The sequence below is a fragment of the Pipra filicauda genome, unplaced genomic scaffold (assembly GCF_003945595.2).
Source record: "Pipra filicauda isolate LSUMZ 115617 unplaced genomic scaffold, ASM394559v2 scaffold189_size1545977_pilon, whole genome shotgun sequence".
Classification (NCBI taxonomy): domain Eukaryota; kingdom Metazoa; phylum Chordata; class Aves; order Passeriformes; family Pipridae; genus Pipra; species Pipra filicauda.
Genome location: NW_024104297.1, coordinates 832,247 through 850,823, shown reverse-complemented (window position 1 = coordinate 850,823; position 18,577 = coordinate 832,247).

Sequence of the window (18,577 nt, the reverse complement as noted above, 5' to 3'; positions counted from 1 at the left end):
TAGATTCATCTTATCCTATCTCTAGGATTCAGCTCTAGGACCTTCAGATCCTGCAATCCCTCAAGGCTCCAAAGATTTAAAGTTTTGTGAGTGGGAGTTTTGAGGGCTGGGAGTTTTGATGGACTGGCTCTGCTGAACACAGAACTGACAATACAGCAGACTAAGCCAAGATGTCTCGAACCTGCTGACCTAGATCTACCTCTCTGATGCTGCAAAGAGTAGAAAAACCCTTTAAAAAGTCTTCATCAGTTCTAGCATATAGAAAAAAATTTCCACCTTATCATTAAAAAGGTGATGAGTCCAGTTCTCAGCACCTTGTGGTCAAAGATCCTATATGAACACTGAAGTGAAGAAAATATCCTATATGAACACTGAAGTAAAGAAAATATAGAGCAGGAAAAACAGGCATGTAATGCAAGAGCCACGTGAGATCACCAAAGCTACACCTTTGTAGGAATACATTTATTAAAAAAAAAAGTGTGCACTTGAATCTTACCTAATCAGCCCCTAATAGCAGGTAAAAGGATTCTCAGTCATTATCCAATTTTTTGCTTATCTTAGTAAGAGTATTTCTGCTGTGTTGTACACATCATAAAGGTAAGATCAGACTCCAAGTGCTCCAGAAGGTATTAAGACTGTCCCAAGTGCTGTGACACTGATACATTTCCTGGAAAATGTGTTGGATTACATGTACTCTGCACGCTCTTATGTTGTAAATAGAACTTTCCACCTGGACTACATCTCCCACGCTGCAATAGGGCCTCATCATTCACAGGGAAAAAACAACAAAGCATCATGCAAAACATCTGACCAGGAGATCTAATCACTAAAGGAAAGCATGAAACTGTGAAACGTCCATTGCTGTAGGATATTAGTGTAGCTTTTCTAACCAAAAGCTTCTGGGTCCAGCTGCTCATCCAAAAAAGAAAAAAAAAAAAATCTACTTTTTTATCTATTTATTGCTGGTTTGGAAAATTTCTTGCCTGATCAGTACTTACATAGATCTTTGTAAGTGTAAATGATGCTACTGAAATCAGGAAAGCATGTACGTTTCTCTCTCTATTAATGTGACTGGAAAATCAAGTTCTCAACCAGCCAGCACATAAAATAAATCCACATGGAATTAAATTCATTGTGTTCAATCAGTAAAAGGTGAAAAATTAATTATGCAGACTTTAAAAAACACATTTAGGGATATGATTTGTTCAGAGAGGTACGTTTTGCACACTACCTGAATCTAGCTGAGAACACATAAAACATTTATTTCATTTTCTGGTATGTGCTAGTTTAGTACAATACACTCAGCCATAATGATGTACCTAACAATTTTATGGTCTTGTATGATTCATGCTGCAAAGGATACCATGCCACACTGAAACCTTTTTATTATCAATCACTTGGAAACACAACCTTGAAGACTGGCATTAATTAAGAGCATAAGGATTTACAAATGCTTCTCCTTCATTCTCTGAATATAAATATTCATGGTAGTACCTATGGATCATTTCTAGAAGTAAAAATTGATCTTGGAAAATAAGAAGTTGTAAAGGAAATAGAAGCATAATTATGAAGGCTGTCTTCAAATCTTACACCTGGAACACTTTATAACAATAATTCTATCCTTTTTGTAACAACAAAAATATTGGAATAATTACGGAAATATAACAAAGGTGACCATGAATTCAGATTCCTTGTTAAAATCAGTTTTAAGAATAAAAAAGATTAAATTTCTATTTGCTTTCTTTTTTTTCTTTACCAATTGTTTTTTCTCTGGCTTCTTTTTGGTTTCTTTCTCAGTCCAGAAGGCCTGTCAGATATCCAACTCATATGCACATTTACATCCCCATTTCCCAGTGTTCATGCCAATATTGCTGCCACTTCTGTCTGTACACCTTCCTGAACAAATCTTACAGCTTTTTTTCTACATATATTCCAAGCTAGGCATTAGCCATACCTAAAGTATTTGGTTTTCATTTGTATTTATGTTCCTAACTCTCTTCTTGTAACTAATTATGGGAAATGCATGCATCTTTAACGCACATTAAAATGAACATACATAACTGAATGTGTTACCTGTTTGAAAACCTATTGCTTGTTTGAATTTTTATTATTCCAAAGTACAATAAGTAATATATACATGAAAAAAATTGCATACGTAGTAATAATAAATGCAGAAGGATTGGTCCCACCTCACCTCAGGTATGGAAAAATAATTCATTTCTTGAAAACAGATTAAGTACAGCAAAGAAAAAGATTGGCAGCAACTAGTGATGCCTGTGGTGAGGAACTCATTCCTCTAAAGAGGTTATAACTCATTAGACTGAGGTAAGACAAACACTTTGCTAACTACAGATTTGAAGAAAGTCCAGAAATCTAAAGTTCTTCCTAGCTTTAAACACAAAAAGAAAACTACGTTTCAACTACGATATTTTCTATGTCATCAGGAAACAAATATTTTTCATTTAACAATTCCATAAGTAAATAAAACTGCTCCTGGTGATAAACACTGAGGCAAAATGACTGAAAACATTGTCTTCATGACTGTCCTGAAGGTAAGTGAACAATTTGAACTTGTCCATACTTGATTTCTCAAAGTTTAAAATCTGCCAGCTGGTAAAGAACACTGATAAAAATCAAACCAAATTGACTTCTTAGTTACTTTGATTTTTTTCTCCTCTTTTAATGTTGTTGACAAGACTAGGAGATGATGCAAAAATATCTTTCTGTCCCTTCAACCCCTCCGCTGATTCTATTTTGTCATTATTATTTTGTTCTAACACGCATGCCTCAGCTTCTGGAGTTCATCAGCCTAAAACACCATTTAGTATCTTCTGTTTTCAGATGAGCTCTTATTAACCTAACCCTTCCAGTGAATAATGCCTATGCATGTACAGTGTGTGATTAAATACAACTATATTCAGTGCTTTCATGTATGAATACTGCTTGGGAGAAAAATTGCTGTGCTGCTGGACAGCATATTTAAATTTTCTTCCCTATCACAATTATTTATTATTTCTATTAGCTAATGTTGTTTTACTCCTAATTATGGGTAATTAGATGATGAGTTGTCAGCACAATCCATTCACTTAGAAGCTTCTACATTTAATTAACTCAAGATGGTTTTGAACATTTAAATGTCAAAACAACATTTAGAAAACAGAACATTAACATGTTGTTCATTGAACTGTACATTATAGAATGTGACTTAAAGAACCAAAGGTTTCAGTGTGATGACAGGTCTCAAATTCTGCTTGTAGGGAGTCCAAATTTGCTGTACATTTTGACAGCTTTAATACAATGGCTTTGAGCTTAGCAGGTCACCTGTTACAGACCTTCAGTGCTGATCTGAGAATATAAGGGACTTGGTGGATAACAGAAACACACCCTTTCCAAAACCAGCATCTAGGAAACCTGCAACTTCAATTTCCATCCATTTTAATGGGTTCAACACAGGGATTGCTCCTCTCAACAAAAAATGGAAAAGGAAGGTAGAACCAAACCCATCAGCCTTTGAAGAACGGCTCTAGACAGAGAAGGTTTAAGGTGGCAAGGCCTGCACAACCATGTTTATTCTGGTCTATGTGATAAGAGACAATAAATGTGCCCATTTCTGTCAGTTTTTACACAGTTCTGCAAGAGGATGGTCAGAGCTAGTCAGGAGAAGGCTCGTGGGAAGTGCCAGAGAAAGAAAGACTCTGCTCCACCTACAGTTTTGTATTTAATGTTACTACTGCTGAAAAAGCACGCCTGAAAGCCTGAAAAACTGTTGTAACAGCTGAAACTGTTGGATATTTACAATGAAATTCTTTGTTCTGTTTTAACTTACCTTTTGAAAATAATCATTAGGCAACCTACCTGACCATCTTAACCTAAGGTTTCTTCTTTAACATAGGAAATCACAACACAATCTTACAAAGCCTAGCAGCTAATGAACATGTTAGTGCAGTTTTCTGTTCCTGGCAACAGTCTCTCGAGGGTCCACAACCTTGCAGTGCAGGACACCAGGCACTGACATTGTATTGTTCATGAAGAATAGATACAAACAGGGATTTGACCTTATGAGCTCTCCTGGAGAGGAACAGAGCAAGGGTGGGAGAAGAGCTCAGGTCCCATCATGAGTTTGAAAACATAACTGCGAACAAATTCCTTTCCTAAGATACCCCAATCTTGCAAAGTACTGAGCCCAGGCTGGGAAATTCTGAGTTAATCCTTATTCCCACAGTGACCACATGTAAGTGCTTTCATATCAGAAAACCTGCCAGAGGGCAACTGAGATGTTTGAGATAATATCTGATGAGGAGTTACGTTTTCCTCTTATCATCAAGATTTTTGGAAGGAGGTTTGGAAAGACTTGAGAGCTTCATGCCTCACTCAAATCCATCTAGATCACTGGATGAAGGCAGATTCTTGCACTGTGAGCTTCAAGGGTACACATTAGAAAATGGTGGTTTAAATCTGCCTTTTTCCAGCCTAAAAGCTATAACTGTAAGAGATTTCTTTGCTAAAGATTCAGAGTTGATGGGATCCATTCTGCTCTATCAAAATTTCAAACTGTTCTCCAGGGTCAGAAGCTCTGGCATTGGGAAAGGGCTTTGCAACTGAACCTAATCTATGGTCATCCTTCAGTTGATACATGCATTTGCTTAAATTTCTCACAAAATCCCCATGGCCATCCAGATGCAGCTTTACAATGCTGAACAAAGCAGCAAAACAAAAATACAAGTCACCAGGTATATTTCCCGCAGTAAGTCAAGTCATACATATTTCAATTCACATGGTGTTTGCTCTATCACATCTCTGAAAGTTATCCTGCTTTTCACTCTGACAAGCTGTCATTGTTTCTAGTAACGCATTTTTGTTTCAGTGTTGGGAGACTTTTCATTACCTTCTGTATCAGAAGAACTGTTTTCCCCAGTACATATCCCAAAGGCCCGAGTGAAAGAATGCTGCCTTCTTGCTTTAGTACCAAAGCTAGAACTTGAGAGTCAGCACAAATGACAATAAAAGGAAATTACTGAGAATTTGGGGTGTCTCATACCAAGTAGACAGAATAACTTTAGGGTCTATAAAACAAACACAATTTCCTTCTGTTGTACAGTAGGCATTATTCATTACCAGTATAGTTTTGTTGTGGCTGTGCTGCGTTCTGGTACTGAGCATCAACAACATGACAGAAATGTTTCAGCTTTTCTATTCTCTTTCTGCAAATGTGAATGTAACAGTAAAGCTAAATGACAGGTACTCCCACACTTACTGGTATTCACTCAGTCAGGCACAGTTTGAACAGCATGGTGCCCAGATGAAGCTGCGTAAGCCAGCACCTATTAGCTGCTTCCTTTGATTCTCCTGCTACTGCTCAGACACAGTGCAGGATGTTGCAAAGGATAAGCAGCACTAAAAAGAGACAAAAAAATTATTATCCCAAACAAAGGTCAATAAGGTACTCTGAAGACTTTTCCTGTTTCACTTTCTTGTCAAGATCTCAATGGTTTCCCTGAGCCTGAAAGATAATTCAGGATCTCTGTATAGTTTGAGGAAGTTCTTTAAAAAATGCAGCACGCAGTGTGGCATTTTGAAGCCTCTCATACAGGACTGAAAGGTAAAGCAGCAAAATAATCGTGATGAATGCCTTTTCTCATTCTTTGTCTCGCCATTCCTAAATTCCTTTCTATTACCAACAATACGACACAATTTTCAAAGCTAACTTCACTTTAAAAATTAACGTCAAGATATGGTAGGACTGGGGATGGTACTTCTGCCTTTCCTCAAACTAACAATTCTTTACATATTGTTTTCAGTTCCTGAGAGTGTCCAGAATAAGCTGGGGCAGTGAGATCAGTTTGCATCTATGCTGTTCGTGACTGCATTTCTTTTCCTCTGGTAGTTATGCTCCAGACTCTTACATGCAAACCCACTATTTTTCAAATTAATGAATTCAGAAAGTTAAAATGTGTGTCCTACAGGCTATGAGTGAATCTATACGCATATACATGAGCACATATAGAGGAAGTCTTGGGAAACTCATGTAGTTTCTGGCTGTGTGCTCTTTGAAGTTCTATGTTGTGTAGTTGGACATGCCAAAAGTTGAACCTTTAGTAAGACTGAAATAAATTAAAAATAAATGCAGAAATTCTCAGAGGTTGATATGTGACTTGGAGAGCCTTAAATGGCCAATGAATTTCAGCTTGCAGAGTTACTATGCCATAATTGCATGGTTATGAACTTTTACTACTTGACTGCTCCCCTCCAACCTGCCCATTTTTTAAATCATCACAGGCCTCTCTCTGCTCACAGTGAAGCCCAAAGGCTGTGTTCCAACTGCTGCTCCTGGCAAGTGGGGCAGGACTACAACAAACAGTGCACATTGCAAGCAGAGGAAAGGTCTGTGAAGAAAGGAGTCCTGCTGCTCCCACTGAAAAATCCATACCTAAAATAATCTTTCTTTTCATCAATGATGTCCTGGATGCTAATGCAACAACAAAAAACCACACCAACCTATGGTGCAGGTTTGACAGAGTCAGTGTAATGCAGAACACCCTCTTCTTCAATTTTGAGGCATGTTTGGACAGCACTGACTGTATTTCTCTAACCCTAATATATTTGACTGAAATAATCCTTCAGGCAGGCACCAATTTCTCATTCATAAGAGAGACATGGAATCCTGCTCTTGACTGAAATATTTTCAATCTCTCAGAACATAACCACATGCATAAGTAATAACTGTGGATATGTTTTAGCAGTCCCCTCATCTCAGTGAAGTATATATAAGTGGCATCAAAGTACTGTATATTTCTGCTCTGCAATACTTATGTAAATCATTACTATTTTGGACACAGTTCTCTGTTAGCACCAACATTTGTGGCTTGCAAAAAGCTTTTTTCTACGCTTATGCTTGGCATTCCTACCAGAATTATAATACTGAGAAATCATCATAGCCATCTAAAGGGGCTTGTGCATGAAGTTCCTGCTCCCTTAAATTCTGCTTAAGCCAGAATGACTAATGGTCTTTTTCAAGGATGACTAGATTTATACATCTTCCCTGTGAACTCAGTGCTCCCATGAAGCCAAGAAACCTTTTATTAAAATACTAGCAATATATCTACATTTCACCCTCAGTACCAGCGGAACTAAGATTTCTACGGGGCAGAATACTTCCCAGCAGATCAAACTGCAAAAACAGCAAACCAGGAATGACTGAGAATCACACTGCAGAAAACTGGCGCTGCATTTCCAAAAATAAACTCCAGTTCCAACCCTCCCCTTTCATTCCCACAATCAAATACAGGTGCAGCTGTACAACAGTAATCAATGGCGGATACAGACAGATGTGCAGCTCTCCAATTTGCAAACAAAGAACACACATGTCAGTAGCATGGACGGCCACGTCTTCACTTCAAAGAGTTTAGGACTTTATTTTGGCAGGCAAAAACATACATGTGTTTGGGAGGCTCAACAGTGCAAGAAACGATCGTGTGCTCACTAATCAAAATCCAACTGAGGCTTTCTTTGACAATTTGGCCCTAAATACTAAGCAGTGCCTGGGGGCTGATTAAAATTGACCTCTCCGGGGCATAGATCATGCAACACTAAGAAAACAAGCTGAAGAAACAGAAGCAAAGACTGCTGTTCCCTGCATCTTTATTGGTATGAAAACTCTTAAGACGCCAAACAAGGAGGGGTGTTCAGGGGGAGACGTTAATATCTGAGGAGAGAGATCAAAAGCAGTTAACGTTCCTGGCACTGCACTGTGGCATGTGTATCTTTATACTTTTAAACTTACAGTAAAAAAAAAAAAAAAAAAGGAGAAAGAGAAAGAAACATTTCTTTGTTAAATCAAATATTGCCACATGTTACTCATTTTAAGTTTGCTGTCCTGAGATCCAACTTAATTTACTCTGCATTGAACATTTCTGATCTGAACATTTAATGTGGCAATGTTTTGCTCTGCCAGGAATATTATCTGAATGTTAAACATGAACTCAATTTATTCATCAGAATATGGCAAGCATGATACCAAAGGTCATTTTGTTTATATTGTCCTCCAACTCCATAACTTATGGCCTGTTTCTTTCATCTTCAAACCTCAGAACACTCAACATTATTGGATGTTACAGTGTGGGGAAGAGAACTGAATTCTTTTTTTTTCTTAACATTTTTATTTGGAACTGGAGGGAAGGAAACAGCCTTGTTCAGCAGCAAGGAAAAGCACAGAAACATGCAACACATCTGCTCCACTGTGGACTGGTAACTGATATGCAAGATAAGGTTGGCCTGGCGTGAAGGATGCATAAGAAGCAGTTTGCATTACACCTTCATATTCACAATGCAATTATAGCTTTTTGATTCTTTAAGTAGTTGCTGATCTCAGTCACATCTGAATAAAACCACAACCACCAAAACCACATTTTCCATGCAAAACACATCCACAGAGTCCTCACAGAACCCGTGAGCCAAATTCTGACATTAATTACACTGGAAGAACTTTGTAGCAGTATCACATGCATATGGAGCTCTGCCGTTCAAAACTGTACCTACAGCAGCAAGATTAGCTTAGAAACTCGTACTTATTCTTCAGAAAGCATCCTACATTGCTCATATTATTAGTTAATGATTTCAACATTGAAAATTCTTCTCCCTCCTCCCCTCGACATTTTGAACCAAAAAGAATAGAACCACACAAACTCATAGGCGGGTAGATGAAAGAAATGTGAACAGAAATGTTTCAGAATAACCCATTCTTTACTATTTCTCATTACTTCTAAAGAGTTATTAGAGGAGTTCACCCCACTTGCTGATGACCCAGTGTTAGTTTATCACTTATTGTTTCAGGTGTGAAATTTTCTTTTGCTTTATTGAAGAGTCATTTCCCTGCTATTATATTGAATTTCTAGCACTTTCACACACTCACATATCAGATATCACAAAAGGAATATCCATCTGCTAATGCACTATCAATAAAATCTGAAGAAACAAAACTGATTATTGGTGCTTAGCCTTTTCAAATCCAGGCCATAGAATCATTCAATATGTTATTGATACTTCCCATCAAAACACTCCTCTGTGCACTATAAATGTGAGACTGAAGAAAAAGAAATGTCTCAAACTTTACCAGAATAGGCACCTTTACAGAAAACCCCAGGGAAAGCACCCTAATGCCCCAGGGGAGCCTCACCCAGAAACGCTGCACTCAAAGATGAACAGGTAACACAGTGTAGCCATTCAGAAATTCAAAAGGATCAAATCCAGTGCAAGGCACTCCACAAAAGTCTGAGCACCCCATCTAAGTGTCAGGCTGATCCAGAAAGGCATTTTCATAACAGTGGACTTCTCAGAAACTTGTAGATCTAAAACTTAGTTTTATTTGGGGGTTGATGGCAAGCCTGCCAAAAGCATCAGGCACTGGACTATCTCTGCTTTTGTAATCTTAGCCCTGACTCCAGTGATGGCAAAACCAAGCCTTAATCCTCCTCACAGAATACACCCATGATGACAATTCAGAATGTTAAGGTTGTATTTTAAGTGTGTGTATTTCTCCTTAGTCATATATATTTTATGCAAGTAGTTAGTGACCTCAGCAGTTAATTCTATTCATTCAGAGCCTTCTATTATTTAAATTTTACAGATACAGTCACCTTAAGTCTAATAATTACAAAGATCTTCTTTTTTTAGTGACAGACAGACACACACACAAGTGTGTTAATTGACAGAGTACCTTACCTCCATAATGCATTCTTATGTTTTATATACAGGTAAGCTTCAAGAGTGCATTTCTTAATCTAATGAAATATTTATCAGATCTGAGATCTAAAGTGTACATATTCAATTTTTTATGCACATCTTTACATGATTCATGAAATTCACCCATAATGTGAGTTCTTTTCATTAAATTTTGTTTTTATGTATCATTGTTACCCCCTTTTTTTTTTTTATAACCAGATTTTTATTAAACTGACAAATATCATTCAGGTATCTTTGAACAAAGTAGCTCTTACCTTGTGATAGAAATCATGAAGCTCTGAGTCCTGAGGTAGATTTCTCTGTAAATAAACAAAAAGAAAATAACTAAATTCAGGATAATGCTAAATTTGCAGTGAAGAACAGTGTGTTAGGTTACATGGGTTAGTTTCCTTATTAAAGTTTATGAATATGTTCAAACATGGCCATTGCTACATGGAGTAACACAGATTAAAATGAATATTCTCAATGTATATAGAAATGCACTGTCTCAACCCAAAACAGATTTTGGACTGAAGATTGTTGGGTTTCTTAATGAAATTCCTGCTCTCATACATCTTAAAGGGCAGCTGCATTTTCAAGCAAAAGCTACTCCTGTAAACCAAAATTTAGTCTTGCGTTAGAGGTACAAGGGAGTATAATTCACTGGTCAGAAACAGGCTGATTATTGATACATACATATATATATATATATATATATATGTTGGGGGTTTTCTGTGTTTGTTTTTATTTGCAGCTCTGCAGCAATGCAGATAAGACACAGGCTTTTATCATTTTACAGAGCACAGCATGGAAGGTGGGCATATGGGCACTACCCTGGACACAGCACAGAGAACTGTGAGCTCTGCTACTCCAGCAGCAGAAACTGGCCCACAGCTTGAGGGATTTGTTTTGGGGGGCCTCTGGCTCCACATCCCTCCATGCTGCTCGGTGCCTTCCAGCAGCACTTGATAAGGTTGTTGTGAAGTGCCCTCCATCACTCAACAAATATTCCTTCATCTGCCCCAAGAAACAACTACCCAATTTACCCATTTTACTTTCTTAAAATGGGCTTGATTTGAAAATCACAACCACCAGGAACACATTTTATTCCTCTAGAAAACAGGTAAATATCACAACACATTGATACCCTGCAAGCCATTTCACAGTGTTCAGCCAGCATTCTTAAGAGGGCAAAGCATTTAGGTATAGAAGCTATATAATAGATAGCTGACATCCCACCTTAGCCCCTCTGTATCATCTTTTTTTTTTTTTTTTGGATACACAACCTTTGGTTCTACACACTAACACATCTTTGAGGTACTCTCAACTCATGCTGACTCAGTAGAAGACAGGGGTTTGACACTTTGTATAACCTCAGTCTCAAAAATGGAAGTAACAAAGAAAAGTTTACAATGTCATTTTTCAAATTCTGCTAAATAACACAGAACTGCAGATGTTACATTACAGAGTCTCAAAATCATAGGGAAAATGCTTTAAGTTTCTAAATCATTTGAGGCACCAAATTGCACTACTTAATGCTAACTGCACATTGTATTTATTTTTTTAAGAGAAGAAATACTTTTAAGTACTAACCCCAGCTACTGACCCTGTACGTGAACTAATTCCTCAACTAACATCTGAATCACTTTTTCTTTCCCTTAATTTCAGTGGGAGGAAAAGAAAATCCAAACACCATCCCTCTTTCCTTCGTTGTTAAGAGGAACATTTTCTCATACGTAAGTTTTAGGCAGAAAACAGAATGTCTCTACTGTGAAAATAGGTGAAGAAAATATTTCTTAGGCTGGAAAGTTAATCCAAGGTCAAAACCAGGAAAAGAATTCTGGCTTTTAATACTAACTCCTATATAGAAAAATGCATATTGTACACGTGTATATACACAGTGTATATGGCTGTATATGTTTTATATGTATGTTCCACTTTATACAGTAGTCAACTGGATTAGATCAGGGTTTTCTTTTTCCTCGCAAAAGTTATTGTCACAAATACTATAAAATATTATTGTAATAATTCCAGTGACAAGACTGTCTGTGCAGTCAACAATTTTGGTTCTGTTTACGGTCCAGGACATATATAGTATTTTTGCAATTAAAACATAACAAAAAAAATAAAAGAGGTCTGTTCAACAGCTGAAACCACTGTAAACACTAAGGTCAACTGCTTGAAAGAACAGAAAGTGACTGCAAGATTAGTTTCCCTTGAAGTTTTCCTCTAGAGCCTTGTAATCTGGCATGCCAAGCAGTACTTCCGAGGAAGGGCTCCAAATCACTAGATTTTTCAGCATCACTAAACCTTCATAAAACACAGTCCCATGCTACTTTTAGTTACATTGTTAAGTTAACCACAGCTCCTAGAGATGCTTAAAAAAAATAAAAAATTAAAATAACCTAATTGTTCAGTGGTTTCATTTGTCCACTTGGTCAGGATTTCCCAAACTTGCACAAAAGCTTCTTGTTATCTCTAGCAAACGAGCTTGCTGGCTTTCAACAGCTAAAGGAGCTCCAGCAGAAAGATTGGCCTGAACCTCTACTCAGAGACTAGAAAACTACACTGGTCTGGAAAAAAAGCATTCCTCCATCTGAGCATGCATGCTGGTGGCTGGACTAAACCATTTCCCCAATTAAATATCTGTGTTGATAGCTCAGTCTCCAGGAAGCTCTGTCGTTGTGCCATCGGAGAAAACTGACATTGATTCCCTCCTACAGCTCTCATTAGTGAGGCCAAAGGAGAGGATCACCAAAGGATCTCCAAAGGAGAGGATCACCACAGAGGTGCCCCTCATGTGAGAGTACAGGGCCACCAGCCTGGAGTGTAAAGTCATGGTTTAGATTCATTTAGAAAAATGAACAAATCCAACAAGAGATGCTGCCACTCTCCCGCTAGTTCAAAGCAAAAAAAGTACTTAAACAATTCATGGTTTATAACAACGCAGATCACAAAGAATAAAAGAAAATAAATGTTACATAAATCATTTAATCTCTTTCCCAATTCAGTTCATTAACAGCTTCAAAAATAAATCAAAATAACTTTGCCAAAAGAATAGAAAGCTGAGACGATTAGATTTGTACAGTCAACTTATTGTGCTAGCATTCCAAGGCATCTTGAAAAGCACACCAACAAATTTTTGGCTAAAAGCATTACTAGAAAGAATCCTTTTCCTTTGAAAAATGGCTTAGCATACATGTAGCCCATCCAGAGCAGCGCCAAATATGGCTCCATGCTGCATTTTTTTCTTTCCCAATTCTAAGACCAAATGCATGGCACAGTCAAGGTGAGCATCCAGGGTAACAAATCAGAGGAGTTGAGCATCTGAAGTGACCAGGGCACAGAACCTTTGGGCAGGCCACATTGCTTTTACAGCAGTCAAGGCAGGAGAGCAGAGATTTTATGCTTTCACTTATCCTAGAGAAGAGAACCATACAGCAAGTGAAATCTGCTGGATTCAACTCTTCCTCACAGCCCTGGAGACTATGGATCTGCTTTGGGGTTTTTGTACTTTAAAGCCAGAGCAGATTCTTACAAGTTCAGTAGAGCTGTTAGGAAGAGAAGCTTAGGTATGCCCCAATGAGCAGCTACACACTTCAGCAAGTTGCTACATCCTGTACACTATATAATATTTATACATCTTAGCATTTTTTAACTTCTCAGAAATTTCTACCAATGAAATTTTTACCAATTTTCCTGCATCCACTCAAAGTTTCTTTGTTATTTGGTTGCAAAAAGATTATTTCTTTTCTGAATAGGTACCAGTATAGTCGATGAAAACTAGTGTTTTTTATTAAACTTGAAAAATCATAAGCTCTTCCTAATGTCAAAGTTGCTTTTCTAGTTTACTAACAAAAGACAGTAGACAATAAAGGAAATATGAGTGAAGCTGGGAGGTGTGTCAAAGTCTCACAAAACTTATGGTGTGACTTTTTTACAGAATATAACAGTTTTTATTGAAGTTAAATTCCTGAAGTCACAGGATTAAATCCTAGCTTCAAGTTAAGCCTTTGTATGCTTAAAATCTTACTTAAAGGCTGGAGAAAGAACTGCAAAAGTTCACCTGCTCCAGGATGATGGCTTTCTCATTTGCTGGTGTAGTACCATTGGTTCAAGGTTCAACTCAATCATCCCCAGGTAGGTTGCACACATTAGCACATCTCCCAGGGTTGCAAACTATATCCCAAGAGATGAATCAGTTTTAAAAATTGGCACAACATTGTCAACTTTGATAAGTTGGAGAGAAAGTTAAGAATAATGGCCGAGAATCAGGGCCAACCTGTCAAGACATGGGGTTCAAGAACTTCTCTGAGAACACTTGAAATCCCACATGCTTTTGTCTACATTGTCTGTGAGGTGAGATGATATCACTGCTATTTCACAAGACTGAATGAACACTGAAATATTACAAAAATGGGATGTCTGGTAAATATCTAAAATTCAAAATGATACAAAACGGTGAGAAAATATGATATGCAAAAAATATGCAAAAACGAGCAATAGAACAACTAGAGCCCAGCAAGCAGAAACAGATGGAAAATGCTATTCAGAGACTAGAAAAAGCATCAATAAACTCTCCTGCAGAGGGAGTCTATAAACATAGTCACAAGATTTCCTTTGGGGAAAAAATACCAGATAGGCAAATGAAAATAAAATGTGTTAATGAAATCCAAAACAGTAAAAACACTCAAGCAAGTTCAAGATGCAAAGTTTTCAATCTAAACCTATTAATAGTTCTACAGAGTCTCCATAAACACCACCCGGATACAGCCATTTACTCAGCATTGTCTGGAACAAGATATTTTGTAGTTCAAGGTGATTAAAAAAACCCTACCTTTGTCATGTCTAGTCTCAGAGTATGCAAGAGAATACTGCTTCTGATATTTTGCTGGAAACAAAGCACCAGTAGTGACAAAAGAAGCCAAGACCCAGCAGGTATGGCAGGGCCAGCTTGCATGTGTCCTGCTTTCAAGTATTCGGCCTCATGCTTTCTTGGTTGCCTTTGTACATTGTCAAATTCTGAGTAACTGGAGTTGCCCTTTACTGTTACAAAATAAGTTTAAGTTTGTACTTTTCAGGCATCAAGAACTACAGAATAAATCTGACATGCAAGAGGGACGAATAATACAAGAATCAATCACTTTTATGCACCAGACTTCCAAGAGTTGCCACTGAAGGATCGTGTCACGCTTTGCTCACAAGTATTCAGCTGCCTGCATACATTTCTGAAGGCATTCACTAACTGAAAATCACTGTTTAGGTAGTAATTATTAGTCTCTTGGGTTTGAATCTAACCAAAGAGTAGAAAAAACACCATGTGATTTAGACGACCAACCATTTACGGGCAAGAACTACCTATTAAATGATATTTATAGTCATACATTAATAATCCACAGGCTGAACTTTGTTCTTTAATTATATTGCAAATACTTACGCAATCATGAATACAACTGCAGAAATCAGAATGATGCATGAAGAAGAAAAAATGCTAAATGCTTCATATAAATCACATACACCACCTAAACTGACTATCATTACGTATAACCCTATATTTAGCAGTTAAAACTATTGCTCTTACCTTGTTTTGTACTTGTCTCTTATCAGAAATAATAGTCTCTCAACACTTTTGCACATTAGTTTCACAGACTAAAGCAGAGACAGATGATACGATTTCCTCAAGCAAAACACAACAGTGGAGCCAGGGATGAACCCAGATGTCTTAATTTTCAGTTCAGGAATTATTCCAGGCTTCATTCTTTCATTTAGTGTTGAAGATAGATGTTACAAAAATAATTTACGCTGCTTTAGGTTTATTTTTTGAATTTCAGTGGAATGGTATTTTTTTATTTGGTAAGTGAAATGAATACAATGTAATCCTTGAAATAAATCCTACCATTGAAATTATGCTTGGAAAAAGGAACCCTAACCTGGTATTTGCACAGGCAATGAACTCAAATTTCAAAATAGCAAATTTCAGCAAAATAAATTGGAAGAGTTCAACCAGACAATTTTTCTGTTTGAAAGATCAGTTTCGAACCTCTGACTTTCCTCAAAGTATGCAGAAGAAACACACTTTCAAGAATATTCTTGTCCATTACGGGTGTACAAATGCTTCATTTCTTTTAACAAAAGTTTAGGCAGAAAACTTATTCAAGGAGCTGTTCCCCCATATCTCAAAAAATGCACAGTGTTTTGAGATATTTGGTGACTTTCTCACAATTATTAACTTCGGGGAATATGGGAATAAAGAGCAAGTCTCATTAGTCACTCATAAAAACTCCCAAAAATATGGATACCTTTAAACGTGTAATTTCCGCACAGTGCAGGGGTTATAAAGCACAGGAACAAGTACACAGTGTCCTCAAAACAATGCTGCTGTGACAACAGGAGCACACCTGAGGAGGAAGGCAGGAGCTGCTGGGAGGTTCAAGCTTGTCCTCACCAGGAACAGCTCTATAAAAACAGTCCCTTCTGTTGCTGCCTGCCTTTCTGCTTCTCCCACTCTGGGGACAGCAGAGCACCCTGCCACTCACTGCTAACCCAAACTGAATTCCATGTCTACAATGTGAACTTATTCCCCCATTTTAAAAGGCTTTTTGTGGTTAAAGGAGATATATAACCAGGATGACAATCCACGAGACAGCACAAATTTATGAAGACAGAATTACTGAGTCAGGGCAAGAAAACATCTTTTGGAATTGCCTCAGATTCTAATATTTTTCCTCAATAACTTTGCCAAGCAATAACGGAGAAAAAACAAACCACAGTCTGGTTTCTGGGTGGCTAAAGTGGTTATATCCTGGGCATAAAATACCAAACAAAACTATCTTTTAATAAAAAACTTTCCTTCAAATGTAAAATTGATACCTTTTTCTGGTTTATGGATAATTTAGCTTGATTACTGTAATTGTCAGAAAAATGCTGAAATATAACTCTCCTCTTCTTTAAACAAAGATTGTCTTACATTCTTGGGATCAATCCGTTGACTCTTCTGCACTGATGGAATAACTCAGAGGGTAAAGTTTTAAAGAGACCCAGAAATTTGCCTGTCCTGACCCACTAAGGAGCATGACATTCCCTGTGATTGCTTAGTACAGGCAAAGTAAAATGAGCAAGAAGCCAACAGCTCCCAAAGCATTTCCCAGCTAAGGGAGGGAGGCACATGGTGCTAGGCCCTGGCTGCAGGTGCAAAAGCAGCATGTGAGAGTTTTTGGAGGCATAGGGAGTGCAGAACATGATGTTGTCCCCAGCCAGCTGGAAGCAGGCTGCCTCCAGCCACGCTCCTAAAGTCAAAACCCCTCAATCCAGCTCCACTCCACTGCTCCCTTGCTCACCACCCCCAAGCACGGCTTACACACTTTAAGACACAATTTTATCTGTGTGACTGCTTCCCAGGGAAAATGAATTCTTTGTATGGTTCCTTGAAAACATACACAAGACCCTAACACAGAAAATATTGACACTTTTCATTATGGTGATGTTAACTTCAATACCTAAGTGGTTCCCATTAAAACATTGACAGCATTAAATGCTGTACACTGACAAATGCATTTGCCACTGAAATTAGATCATCTAGTAAAGAGACAGACCATACGTACTGAGACCTAATTTTCTACATTTAGAGCCCTTTGGTAACTAAAAGGAAACTGTCTTTTTCTCTCTGAAGTACTGGAGAAACTGGCTGGAGTTTTACCTTGTTGCAAATGTCTCCTCTATAAGTAATGAGCTACTGTATCACTTTTAAATTACTATGGTGAGGCACTTTCTGAAGCAGATTGTCCATCTCTCATTCTTATTTCATACTCTGATTACTGAAATACTATCTTTGGGGTTTTATTGTCAGTTTTAGCCAATGCAGAGCTGACCTCCTTGAAACAAGTCAGAAAACTGCTACAGGATGGTGATCCTTCATTGAGAATAAACTGCTTGTTCACACATTTCACAGTCTGACACAGTCTTCCCCCAGCTTCCCAGTACAAAATGAGAGATGTCATCATCTAACAGCTTGGAAATGGCACCATTTGCTAACTGAAGCTCAGAAAAAATTTTACTTGTTGTGTAACTTTATCTGTCCAGTTTATGTGGACATGAGGTCAGAGCCTCAACAGCAACACTGGAGACTGAAACTGGGGGAACAATGGAGCTGTAATTAGGGTGCACAGTGTGTATGGGGAGGTGTTATTTAAATTCCAATTAAAAATAAAGATTGCAAAAATGGGCTTGACAATATTCAGTTGAAAAGCTACTGAGTTGAAATTAATAATGAAAATTCTGCATAGCCCTGGCCTCTGTTTGCTTACAGACTCACAAGCCATTCCTTTCCGCACCACAATGTTCTCTACAAGTTTTCCTTTAGTGTCACACTTTGCACAATAGCCAACTCAGAGAGGGACTATAAAACCGTGCCGCAAACATTTAAAAACTGAGAAAATTTCTTGGCATTACTGATATAGGCCTTTACAACACCTTAAAGCTCCTTTGTAGGGGTTTCCTGTTGTTCCTCTGCCTGTTTGTTTTCAAAACTCAAGGTCTATTTCGACGGTCAGGTCAAACATGGAATTTCACAGCGTATGTTCTGCATACTCTCATTCATCTGTTTGCTCTAACAGCTTCTCAGTTACTGCCACTCACAGTAAAATATTTCATCCCCCTGAAAGCTTAAATAGCAATAGAAATACCATTAACACATTGGCAAACTCTTGCTCAGCAACACAGTATTTAAGTGATATACCACATTTGGCATTTCTATTTTTGCATGTTACAACTGCTTTGTTCAGAATGCTTTACACAGACTGGAATTTATTAGGATCTATTCTAGTGAGTAATTTGTTGTAATGTGCTTGAAATATGCAATACC